The sequence below is a fragment of the Gorilla gorilla genome, chromosome 21 (genome assembly GCF_029281585.2).
Source record: "Gorilla gorilla gorilla isolate KB3781 chromosome 21, NHGRI_mGorGor1-v2.1_pri, whole genome shotgun sequence".
NCBI classification, from domain to species: Eukaryota; Metazoa; Chordata; class Mammalia; order Primates; family Hominidae; genus Gorilla; species Gorilla gorilla.
This window is the reverse complement of record NC_073245.2, coordinates 74,840,388-74,852,784: the sequence shown is the minus strand read 5'-3', so window position 1 is coordinate 74,852,784 and position 12,397 is coordinate 74,840,388. Positions and strand designations below refer to the sequence as shown.

Here is a 12,397-nt window from a genome sequence, read left to right as displayed (position 1 = left end):
CGCAGCCTGGCTCAAGCCCCCACGACCTGTGAGGCATTCATCTGGATGGGGTCTGGGGGTCAAGGGGAAAGCTGGGAGTCCCAAAGGGCAGGAGAGTCACCCCAGACCCAGCCAGAGTCCATAGGACTTCTGCCCACTCACAAATGAACTGTAGTCACTTTTCAAAAAGTTTCCCGTCTGGATAGAAAAAGAGCACCCAGCCGCCTCCAAGCAGACCCCACCGTGAGCCCAGCTGGCTCCTGTGCCCGGGGCCTCCTCCGGGGCTCTTCAGCGGTGAATGCCGCCCGGCGGGAGGCCACGCGGGAAGTCAAGCTCCCCAGCAGGGACCTGCACAGACGCAGACCACCAGGGCTGCTCTCCCCGAAGCCCCCCTAGTCTCCGCCCACATGTGCCCCCCGCCCCCACCCCACCTCGCCGCCCTGCCCCTGTAAACGCCTCCTGACCCTGACGTGGCTGGGAGAGCTGCAGAAGTGCCGAGTCCCGACCAGGGGCAGCCTCGCCGCCGCTCAGCTCGGGAATCCCTGCCCCCCACCAGCACCTCAGTGGAGGATACTGCAAGTTCAAGGTAAGTTTAGCCCCATGCCCGGCTGCCGGGGCTTTGTTGCAGAGCGGCAGGTGAATCGCGCCCCCCACCCAGCCCCGAAGCCCCCATGCCATCCACTGCCCGCGTGGGGGGCGGCTGCTTTCTTGCAAAATGCCCGCAAGTCAAAGTTCCTGCCTCCCAGCTGGACGCGCCCTCCCGGCCCTGCCGGCTGCTGGCTCTGCAGTTTTCCAAATGTGGATGATGCCACGAGCCAAGAGAAAACTCCACGGCACCCCCGCCGGAGCCGCACGGCGCTGGCACCCACACGGCGCCGGCACCCGCAGCACCCACCTCGCCGGCAGGCACACCCCCACCGCGGTGCCCGGCAAGTTTGCAGGGGCCGTCCCGGCGGCCCAGCGGTGGTGATGGGCTGAGCAGGACTCACCGCGGAGCCCAGGGCACCCCTGGGGCCGGGCTGGTGACAGCGGCAGCAGCGGCGGGCGCAGGGTCGCGGCTCCCTAGGAGACGCTGCAGCGGCGGCAGCACCAGCCACCTCCTCCGGGAGCCAATCGCGAATGCAGGGGTGGGGGCCGAAGCTCGATGCGTCCGCACTTGGTGGGGGCAGAGAGAGAAAGAAGACACCAGGCACCCCCTCTCCACACCCCTGCCCTTCCCCCAGCCCTCCTGCAGCAGCGCAGACTTAGCAGGAGGGAGATCTTGAGAGAGAGAGAGAGAGAGAGAGAGAGAGAGAGAGAGAGAGAGAAGAGAGAGACGGCGCTGGTGCAGAGTTAGGGAGAGGCGGCCGAGCTGCACACCTTGAGCCCCGGCCTCCTCCGAAGGGAGCCCCCGCACCCCAGCGGGGTCAGCACAAGGTTGAGAAGGTAGAGGTCAGCGTTGAACAAAAGGGAAGGTCCCGCGGGTGTGCACGCTCTCGCAGGCACACAGCCGGCTCGCGGAGACACAGGGGCGGGGGAGGGGAGGGGAGGGGAGGGCCTGACCTGAGAGGCCAGAGCGGGCGTGGGGGCCCCCCTCGGGTCAGGAGCCGGCCTCACCTTTGCAGTTCTTATATACCCGGCCAAGCATCCCAAACACGCGGCCCTGGCCAAGTGGCCCCCTCGGGCTGCGCTCCCTGACCATATTTAGTCAAGCAGGGGAAAAAATAGCCTGTCAGCTGGGCCGCGGCTGGCCCGGCCACCGGGAACAGGGTGGGAGCACCCACGCCATTGACGGCGGGTCCCGGGCTCAGGCTGCTGTCCTGCCCCTCCCGGCCCCTCCCTGACAGGCCTCCCACCGGCTGTCCCTGCCCGAGATCCCCCCGCTATTTTTAGCCCAGCCAGTAAAGAGGCGCCTCCTCGGTAGCCGGGCAGCAGCCTCCATGCCACGCCAGCCGGCTCCTAGGGTGCCCTGGGGAGACCCGGGCATCTCCCAGGCTGCAGGGCCAGGGGTGGGGGGGGGGGCGGGCAGAATGGTACGGCCTCATTCACTGCTCTGAGCCTCCAGTGGGCTGAGCCCACCCAGGCCACCAGGAATGGGTGGCCCCCTCCACAGTCCCGTCGGCTCTGCCCTTTTGCCTAGAATTGGGGCCAGGATCAGGTGGTGACGGAGCCACCTGGGTTTCCGGAGACTCTCAAGCCAACCCCAAGTCATGACAAATGCCAGTCGCCTTGGACAGAAGCAGGCCAACCTGCTTGCCGCCCCCAGCCAGGCCCTGCCACCAAGGGTGTGTGATGGGGAGACCCCAATCCCAGGTGCTGGACGGGCTCAGGAGCTCCCCCTTCCGGGATTTCACGCCCGAATTATGTAACAGACGAGGGCCTGGGACGGGGCCTGACGAGGATCTGTCCTTGCAGGGCCTGGACGCAGAGACCAGAGGCCTGAACTGGCAGACTGTCCTCACAGGCTGTGTGACGCTGGCTGGTCGTCCCATCTCTCTGGGGCCCCACAGGACTGGGGACCAGGTCGTGGAATGACAGTGGACCACAGTGGTCCGGGGACCCCGCTCGTTGGTGGCAGGCACAGGCCCGTGTGATGGGGACAATGAGCTTTGGTATTTGTAAGTCCTGTCCAGAGCATAGGTCCTCCTGTTCAGAAGCCACCTCATAAATGTCCCCAGTGCCTCCCGGACTTAGGAAGGCATCCCCTTGTGGTTCTGGCCAGTTAGGGACACGGGGCCGGGGAGTCTATGCCACTCAGAACAGGCTCAGCTGCATCTAATCCCAGGGGAGCCCCTGAGGAGCCTGCACACCCCCCAGGCTGGCCCACAGGAGCTGAGGCAGGGCTCTCCTCCAGGTTCACCTCCTGGGCTCACGGCCCCTTCCCCACATCCCAAGGCCGGCTCTGCAGAGTCATGGGGAGAAGAAGCCGGAGCCCCAGCCACACTCGCCACACACGCCGACACCCACTCTGGTGTCCTCCGGCCAGCGACAGCGAGGGACAGAGGGATGCCCCCTGCACCTGCCCAGTGCAGAGGCTTCTTGAGTGATGCCAGGCCCTTCTCCCAGCCCTGTACGCCCCGCTAAGGACTCCGGGTCTCACTATAAAGGAGGCCAGGAGGTTTTAAGCTTCTACCTGGTCTGAGCACTTTTCTGGAAACTAAATAGCCACTCGGCTTCCCACTGGCAGCGGGAGAGCGTGGTGTGAGGTGCGGTGTCCAAACTCCCCCTGCAAGGCCCCTCCCCTGCAGCCCACTTTCTCCTGCCTGCCGTCTCCAGGCATGGTTGAGTGGGGCAGGCCAGGCCTGCAGCTGGGGTCAGGGGCATAGACAGCCACAGTGGGGGAGGTGGGGAGCAGTCTGCAGGCCTGGGCAGGCGGCTCTGTAAAGGATGCGGGTGCTCTGTGGTGGTGAGAGAGAGGGTGTGCAGCGGACGTGGCCATAAATCACCCTCCTCACGGCAGCCCCACACCCACGGACCAGGGCACGGGCACAGGGCCATCTCCTTCCAGGAGAAGGGCTGGTGTGGGTGGCCAGATCTGATGGCCCCCAGGCCGTAGGACAGAGCCAGAAGACAGAGCAGTTCCCCCGTTTACCCATAGCACCAGCCTCACAGTAACAGCCGGCACACAGCACTTAGGCTGCCTGGTGTTCCAGAAGCTTCTGCAGGGGCCCTATGCTGCACTCAAGGCATCCCTAAGAGGAGAGCATTTTGCTGTCCCCACTTTACCGAGAAGGAACCTGGGCTCAGGGTGGGTGCCTCACTCTCCCAAGGTCCCACACCCAGCACTGATCGGAGCTGGGTGTGTTCCAGCCAGTCTGGCCCCCACCATGTCCACGGCTGTCCTCGCCAGGGCAGTAAAGTCAGAGCCCATAGCCCTCGCCCGTGACGGCCCAGGGCCGTGCTGCCCGCGGCCCACTCCACCATGATTTGAAAGGGAGACCGCAGTGGGTAGGAGAGACGGGAGGGAGGGGAGAGGGGAGAGAAGGGGGAGACGGGGTAGAGGGGGCAGAAGGGGAAGAGAGGGGAGAAGGGCCTAGGCCCCCGAGACTTTCCCCTTGGTATCTGCAGGTGGTTTCAGGCGTGAATGAATGAAGGAGCAAGCAGTAAGCCCCGACAGCAAGGCCACCACAGCCCTCGCCCCACAGGGACGCCTGAGCAAGGACCCAAGCAGGGGACAAGCAGGCTCACCCCGCCCTTGCGGGGCTAACCACGAGGCCTCGTCCGGTGGAACACGCCATGACGGTGAGTGCTCTGCCCTGTCTCACACGGCTCCCACTGGCCACGGTGGCTGCCAAGCTCTCAGAAACGGGGCTGGTGCCCCTGCAGACCTGGATCTTTTACTCAGTGCAGCTTTGATTTGTTTCAGCTTCAGAAGGCTCATGTAGCTGGCGCCGTATGGGACAGCGGGGGAGAGAGAAAATGCACAGCCCAGGGAATGTGGAGACAGGCCCAGCGCCAGGCATGGGGGCTGGAAGGAGCAGCCGGGGAGCAGGGGGCAGGGCCTGGAGTCCCGCCTTGCAGGTCAGAGGTCAGAGGTCAGAGGTCAGGGAAGGCCTGGGTGGGGGTGAATGAACAGGCCCCCCAGTGATGTCGGAGGGGCAGGTGGGGAAGGGTCCCGGAAGAGCACCCCAGGGAGTGTGTACAGGAAGGCAGGAGCCCGGAGGCGGGAAGGGGGGCCTGGTGTGTCCAGCAGGCAGCAGGAGGCCAGCATGGCTGCCACTGGGGCAGTGGCAGTGGATGGGTGGCCTGGGGCTGGGCTTCGGGCAGGGTCAGACCACGTCAGGCCTTGTAGGCCAGTGCCAGGGCTGCAGGTGTCCTGCTGAGGGGCACAGGCCTGGGCAGGCTGGCACAGCTATAGCAGGGCCCCTATGGCTTATCCGCTGAGGGCGAGGGTGGAGGGCACAGGCTGGAGCATCAGAGGCCCTGCCCAGCTGCGGTGCCCTGGGGAGGGCTTCCCAGCTCTGGCTGTGCCTTGAAAGTTTGCCCAAAAGATTCATTGTTGGAACAGATGTGGTCACAATAGCAAGGGGGGATGTCAGATGGCCTGGGCCCTGGGGAACAGAGTGCATCCCTAGGAGGGGGACGGCCCCTCACCAGGGAGCCTTCTGAGACCATTTTGTAGGTGGGGAAACTGATGCTCAGGAGGAAAAGCCAGTTGCCCAGCACGCGAAGACCCAGAGCCTATCTTCCTGCCCCTACATCCTTGTCTGTCCCCAGATCTGAACCTGCCCCAGCCTCAGGACTCTGAGTGCAGCCAGAGGGGAGCCGGGCTGGAGAGTGGGGAGCACGGAGACTGTGACCTGGATGGTGCCAGAGCGAACAGGAGAGAGGCTGCCCCACGCAGAGGCTGCGGCACAGCCCAGAGGGTCCCGGGGCTGACTGGGTGGGGGCAGCTCCCAGCGAGAGGCCCCTGGGATTTGGGTAAGTAGAGGCACATGCAGACTCTGGCCACAGGGCACCTCGCGCACGAGGGGAGTTCACCACACAAGCTGAGCGGAGGGCGGACGCAGGAGAGCAGCGGTGTCTCGGAAGCCAAGGGCGGTCATGGAGCCCCACGCCACAGCGCTTCCCACAGGGCCACACCATCCGGTCTGCGGAGGGGGCTGCATTGCCGGGAAGGACCATCTGATTCTGGATTCCAGCCTCACCCTGGGCCACCGCTGAGTGTCCCAAGTGGCCCCTTAGCCCCCAGGGCCAGGCGGCATCCCAATCCCCTAGGGATGTCTGTGCTCAGAATGTGGCACACACGCCCCGGCAGGGCCATCCTCCTCCTCCTGCACCCGCCACAGCCGTGGGTTCGGGGTCTCTGTCGTGGGCAGAAATTCACACAGTCAAGGTGAGGGTCCCAGGAGCAGCTGTGACCAGGCCCTGGCTGCCAGGGAGAGGGGGTCTTCAGCCGACGGGGCAGACACCCTGAGATGGACCCTCGTCCAGGGGAGGGCCCTGCCACCCACAATTCCTTGGCATTCCTGCACCAGCCGGACGGGCTGAGGGAGGCGCCTCGCCAGTGTCAGTGCCCGGCATCACTGTGCCCCGGTGGAGGGGGAGGCTCTTCCGAGCCTGGGCCTGGGTGTGGATGAGGGCAGGTTTCTCACCTCTCTGACCTCAGCTTCCTCAACTGGGAAGGGGGGCCGCAGCACCCCCTTAGGGGTGATGAGGAAGTGGGAGCTCAGGGAGGACCCCGGGCAGGGCTGCCTCCTCACCTCTCTTCAGCCTTTGGCCACTGGAGCTCAGAGGACCAAGTGAATGAATGAATGACTCAATCAATCAACTGATCCATCAATCCATGGACCCCTGAACAGCTGGACAGCTGGGCTGTGGGCAGGACAGGGGACTCTGACTGAAGCCGCGTTCATATGTGTTCAGCTTTGTGAGTGGGGTGAGGTTGAGGGCTTATTCAGTGGGGGAGGTGCACGGCAGGGCCAGTACCCTTGGAGGGTCAGGCCACAGGGGCGGGGACACCTGCCAGGATGCCCAACCCCAGAGGCAGTGGGAGCCGTTGGGGAGCCGTGGTCCCAGTCAGCGGTGGCTTGATGAGGGCGGCTCCCACTTCGTCCGCAGGATTCCAGCCGCAGCTACCCCACACCCGAGCTGTCCCTAGTCGCCCACCATGGCCGGACAAAGCCCCGGCAGCCAAGGTGCTCCGTGGGGAGGGTTTCTTGGGTCTTGAAGCCAGTATTTCCCATAGTATCTTACGTCCCAGCAGAGGCCTCCACTGTGCCCGGACCAGCGGCCCACTCAGTGAGTCGAGTGTGCACCTGGCACCCCTCTTTCTGGAAATCCACGAACAATGGACTCCCAGCAGAGGACTGAGGCTGAGCAGGCCACTTACCTGGAGCTGACCCCACAGCTGTGTAGGTACAGGGTGGCCGTGAACACTTAGGGCTCTCTCAGGCTGTGCACTTCTTGTTCACCGCAGGAAGCAGGGTGTTGGCTCCTGACCAAGCCCTGTCACTGCTGCCCAGCCACACGTGGGGCCCCCTTCACCCACCCCTGACCACCTCATGCAGGTGAAGCCACTGTGGAAACAGCCTGGCAGTCCCTTGAAAAATGAAGTCATAAACCCCAGCAATTGCGCTCCTGGGCCTCTGACAGAGCTTGCACGTCCCCCCAAAGCTCATGTTTAGCTGTGAGCCCCAGTGCTGGAGGTGGGGCCTGGTGTGTTTGGGTTCTGGGGGTGGATCCCTCATGGCTGGGTGCCATGAACCCACTCACCACAGTGAGTTCTCACGAGATCCGGTTGTTGAGAAGTGTGTCGTACCTCCCCCACAACTCTCTGTCTTTTGTTCCGGCTCTGGCCATGTAACAAGCCTGCTCCTCCTTCACCTTCTGCCATGACTGTAAGCTTTCTGAGGGCTGACCAGAAGCCCAGCAGATGCCAGCATCATGCTTCCTATACAGCCTGCAGAACCACAAGCCAGCTAAACCTCTCCTCATAAATCACCGAGCCCCAGGTTTATCTTTACAGCAATGCAAGACCTGACTAATACAGCACAAGCTCCCCAAAATAAAAAGAAATATTCAAACAAATAGGCGCACAGAAGTGTTCCCAGCAGCACTATTCACAGCAGCCAAAAGGCGGAGGAGCCACAGGCCTGTCAGCTGATGACAGATAAAGAAAGCATGGCCTGTCATCCCAGCACTTTGGGAGGCCGAGGCGGGTGGATCACCTGAGGTCAGGAGTTCAAGACCAGCCTGGCCAACATGGTGAAACCCAGTCTCTACTAAAAATATAAAAATTAGCTGGGTGTGGTGATGAGCACCTGTAGTCCCAGCTACTTGGGAGGCTGAGGAACAAGAATCGCTTGAACCCGGGAGGCAGAGGTTGCAGTGAACCGAGATCATGCCATTGCTCTCCAGCCTGGGTAACAGAGTGAGATTCTGTCTCTAAATAAATGAATAAATAAATGAAGTGCGGCATATCCATGTGAGGGAATAGCATTCAGCCCTAAAAAGGGATGATGCGGGGACATGAGCGGTAACACGAAGTGCCTGAAAACCCTGCTCGGCGGGAGAAGCAGACACAGAGACCACCGGTTGCAGGATTCCGCTGATAGGAGATGCACAGAGCGGGCAGCTCCATGGAGACAGAAAGCAGATTCCACGGTGCGGGGGCGGGGAGAGGAAAGGGAGTGACTGCTTAATGGGCTCCAGAGCTCCTCAGGGAGGGATGAAAGTGTCTGGGGAGTAGACAGAGGTGGCGGCTGCAGAGTGTGGCAAATGTGCTACATGCCACCGAACCACACTTGTTAAAGTGGTCATTGTATGTCATGTGAATTTCACCTCTGTTTAAAAAAAAAGCCCAGCTCAGAGTCCAGCCCCAAACCTCTCTCAGTGACCTCTGCCCTGGGACACAGGGCCACCCAGACCGTGAGCTTGGGGCCCTTCAGGCTGCCCACTGAGGAGGGGCAGCTACTGCTGAGGTCTGACCTTGCCTCTCCTGATGCCCCAGCCACAGTTGGGAGAGAGGCAGGGTGGCGGGTGGCTGCCCTCCTGGCCAAGGACACCGTCCCCGGGCCAGTCACAGGTTTGCCAGGGAGGGCCATAAGAGACCTCAGCGTTAGCACTGCCCAAGCCAGTCTGCTGCTGTCATATTCCCTGTGTGGGGACACAGTAATGCCCACTCCCCCTAAGGATGTACATGTCCCAGTCCAAGAACCCGTGGCCGTGCCACCTTATGTGGCAGCAGGGACTCTGCAGGAGGGACGGAGCAGGATCACGCTGGATGCTCTCTGTGGGCCCAGTGTCCTCACAGGGTCCTTAGGAGAGGGGGTGGGAGGGTCAGAGTCAGGGGGAGCCTGGAAGACATAGCACAGATGGCTTTAAAGGAGGGGCCACGGGTGAAAGCGCGGGAACCTCCAGACCCTGGAGAGGGCAGGACCCGGATTCTCCCCAGGGCCTCCAGCAGCCAGCCCTTTCAACACATGGACTTTAGATTTATTTCACTTTTGGGACTGCAAGAGAATAAACTGTGACTTTTGTTACAGCAGCCATGGGAGACTCATGACCTCGCCCCTCCCTCACACATCTTTCCAGGAGACCCTCCCAGCCCAGACGAGCGTCGAGGGGGGACAAGCAGGGCTCCCCCGGGAGACTCCCTGTCACTGGCGTGGAGGATGGGCCTCCTCAGAGCCTTTAAGAGGTCCCCGTGGACTCGTCCGAGCTCCCAGCAGGAGACATAGCCTGCAGTGGTCTGCCATCGTCCCCTCTGCCTGCCCCACACCCCAGCACACAGCTCACACAAGCATGAGGTGTCCTGGGAAACTCCCAGGAGGCTGTGCACACCTGTGTGCCCCACAGACCAGAGCTGTGTGTGAAGTGCCCGTGGGCACCCAGCATGTCCCGCAACATTACAAAAAGGAACGGGACCTCACCGTCCTCCCGCACCGTGCCTGGGAGGCTGCCTCCTGCCCAACCTCAGGGTACACAGGTGCACACGGAGCCAAACAAATACGCACGCACTACCTGAGGGGCAGTGGGCAAAGCCTCTCTGACAGCTCATAAAGTTCTATTTCATTGCCATGATGTTAGGGGAGAGCAATTTGCTTCCAGCCACAGACATACCACTCAGAATGGTGACAGCTTTGCCGTCGCAGACTCCAACACTCCTTGAGGCCCACGTGGCACTGCTTGGAGCCTCCAGCATGGGTCACTCAGAGGCTCTGGGTCAGCGCAGGGCGGCCTCCGGTACAACTGCACCATCCATGAGTCCAGCCAACCCAGAACCCCCCGGGATGTGGGGAGGACCCCAAGGGGCAGGGGACATACAACAGGGCCCTGGGGGCCCAGGCTGACCTCTGAGCTCTCCGTGTCCCTGCCCCAGGACACCAAAGACTTGCTCCTCCCGCTCCGTCCCTCTGCTCGATGCCCCAGCTCAGTGTGGGTGTGTGCGTCGGGTGGGAGTGATAAGTGTTTCTGTGGGTCTGCCTGCTTCTCCTCTGTAGAGGACTCACACTGACCCATCCTAGAAGCAAATAGAAGTCATTTCGAGCCGGCAGAAGTGGGCAGCCTGGGCTCCTCTGAGCTGCCCGCCCCAGCCCCTTGGAGCTGCAACTGTGCTCATCTTTGCAGGGGGTGAGTGGAAGAGCAGGGTCAGGGTTGGGGAGCAGTGCTGGGGCTGAGGGAGGAGCCCCCCTCCATGGACATACCCATGGTGAGGACCCTCCCCAGTCCTGCACTGCTGGACAAACAGGAATGGTGCCCAGCCCCCAGCCACTCAGGGCCAGTCCTGCAGGGGACAAGGACCACAGGCAGGGAAGGGAGCTAGCAGGTCCCTCACCCCAGTGAGTTCACCAACTCTTGCAGAGTATTTTTCTGGGTTGAGACAGATTTCCATTTCCAGGGAGAAAGAAGGGCCTGATCCTAGCCACCCACTTCTGTTCCCTGTGTCCTAGGCCACAGCGATGCTGCCAGCAAAGCCACAAGGCTCAGAGGGGACCTCATCCCTGCGGATTTCACCAGCATCTCTTGCAGCTGCCTATAGCTCCAGAACCAAACGACGCCTGGTCCCACTCTGGGCACCTATTCTCTGCCCTTCTCCCAGGGACTCCACAGAAGGAGGTGGCTGGGGGAGAGCTCAGAGCTTCTGCTCTCCAGGGTGGACAGCAGGGGTCCTGGGCTGTCCTGTCCAAGCCACCCAGATGGACGCCCACGCTGGGTCTTGCCTCCTCATCATCCACCCCACCCGAAGCTTGTAACAGCTCCCAGCAGAGAAGGCCCGATGGCAGTGGCCGAATTCTCAGCTCCCGGCAGAGGAGGCCCGATGGCAGAGGCTGAATTATCAGCTCCCAGCAGAGGAGGCCCAATGGCACTGGCCAAATTCTCAGATTCTCATTTTGCCCTTAGCCTTGGCCTCCCACCTCCTCCCAAGGGCCCTATTTCTAAGAACATCCCCAGCCCCTGATGCCCTTGGTCATGGCATTAGCCTATGATCTGCTAGGGTTAGAGGGTTCCTTCTGGGTCTCCACCCTGCACCCGGAGCCCAGCCCTGAGCCCAGGGATGAAGGGAACAGCTTTAATCTCCTGTGCACATCCTCTGGGAGCCGAGGAGTGTTGATCCGGCAGGATCTCAGCCACAATTAGCTGGTTCCCTCATCCCTGCCCTATAAATATTCATTCTGGGATTGTTATAAAGGTGCTTTTTATAAAAAACGCCAAACTCATTTGGAAAGGAGCTGAACGCTGCACAGTGCAGGCTGCCAAGCTGAGTCCTATTGCGGATGGGACGCCAAGATGGCTTTTTCTCGTGGGCCCAAGCAGGTGCTCTCTGGGATTTTGTTTCATTTGGGCCGGGGACTTTTTGGTTCCCTGCGTGTAGCATTTACAAATATGGCAGCAGGCTCAGGGTACCCGTAGGGGGCGGTGTCCTCCTCCTCAGGGGTGCAGGCCACGATGGCCCCCTGGAGCTGGCAGCCCCAGGCAGGGTGTGACAATGGCCCATGGGAACGTGCCTCGGGCTGCTCACTGTGAAGCACCCCTTACCCCGAGGGCCCTGGGCTCCCAGCAGCTTGGTCCGGAGTGGTCCTGGTGCCAGCCTCCACCAGCCCTGCTGAGAATCAGGTGATAGAGACCCCTGGGCGGTCAGTGGATCTGGGACTGAGCTGGATGTCATCTGGTCCAGTAGCCCTCCTGTCACTGAAGCTGGATGCTTCGGTTAAATGCTCGTGCAGATGGGGAGCTCACTACCCCAGAGCAGCTGTAGGAGGATTCGGTGTACCCAGGCGTACCCAGGCGGTATACCCAGGAATCTGCATTTTCACAAGCTTCAGTGGGGGGTGGTTCCCCTTGCTGCTGCTTTTGGAGATTCTGAGATGGTGGCCACAAAGCCACCTGACAGATTAAAACATGTGCCACACATGGGGGAGTTTGCCGTTCTGGCCCCCAGACCTGGCTCAAATGGTCAATTCTGGAAGAACCGTCTCCCACCCTCCTCCTCCTCCAGCCCTCACTCCTCAGGCACAGCAGGAACGAGACCCCTCAGGCAGTTTCCTGATGTGAACCCCATTCCTGGGCCCAAGGAGGCTTTGGGCTCCATGGCAGATGCAGCCCCCACCCCACCTGGGAGCCCCAGGAGCCCTTGGCACAGTGCAGCACCCCCCACCCAGGGGCCCAGCGAGGTGCGGCTGCCTCTCTGCACAGCTCGCCTCGTGTCCCAACACTGCAGGCGCCTCCTGGCTCTGCTGAGCCAGGCTCCAGCCAACTCTGGGACGGGATGTTCAGAAGGCAAGGAAGCTGCTGTTCCTGCTTTATGATCTAACCCCCACATTCTGCAGCTGACGGGTACCCACCACAGGCTGCAGATAGTAGGGAGGCTTGGGTGACCCTTTCTCCCCTCCAGGGTCAGGGCCCTGTGGGCCGAGTTTCCCTCCAGAAGAGGCCTGGTGGCTGGGATATGGGGGTGCTGCCCTGAGCAGGGAGGCCTCGGGCAGCTGCGTTTGGC

General features: G+C 61.9%; 1 long non-coding RNA gene across 6 annotated transcripts; it reads left to right on the top strand.

Annotated features, from left to right (window-relative positions):
* Nucleotides 1–470: 470 nt before the first annotated feature.
* Nucleotides 471–9,000, top strand: LOC101127518 (uncharacterized). 6 transcript variants are annotated; one of them, XR_008674401.2, is made up of 8 exons: nt 471–565; nt 2,099–2,243; nt 2,374–2,576; nt 2,813–3,706; nt 4,027–4,200; nt 4,325–4,479; nt 5,176–6,328; nt 6,665–9,000. It is a non-coding gene; the product is annotated as an uncharacterized lncRNA (long non-coding RNA). The 6 variants fall into 6 exon arrangements; XR_008674399.2 differs by having other exon boundaries at nt 471–1,404; XR_008674396.2 differs by having other exon boundaries at nt 471–2,243.
* Nucleotides 9,001–12,397: the final 3,397 nt, after the last annotated feature.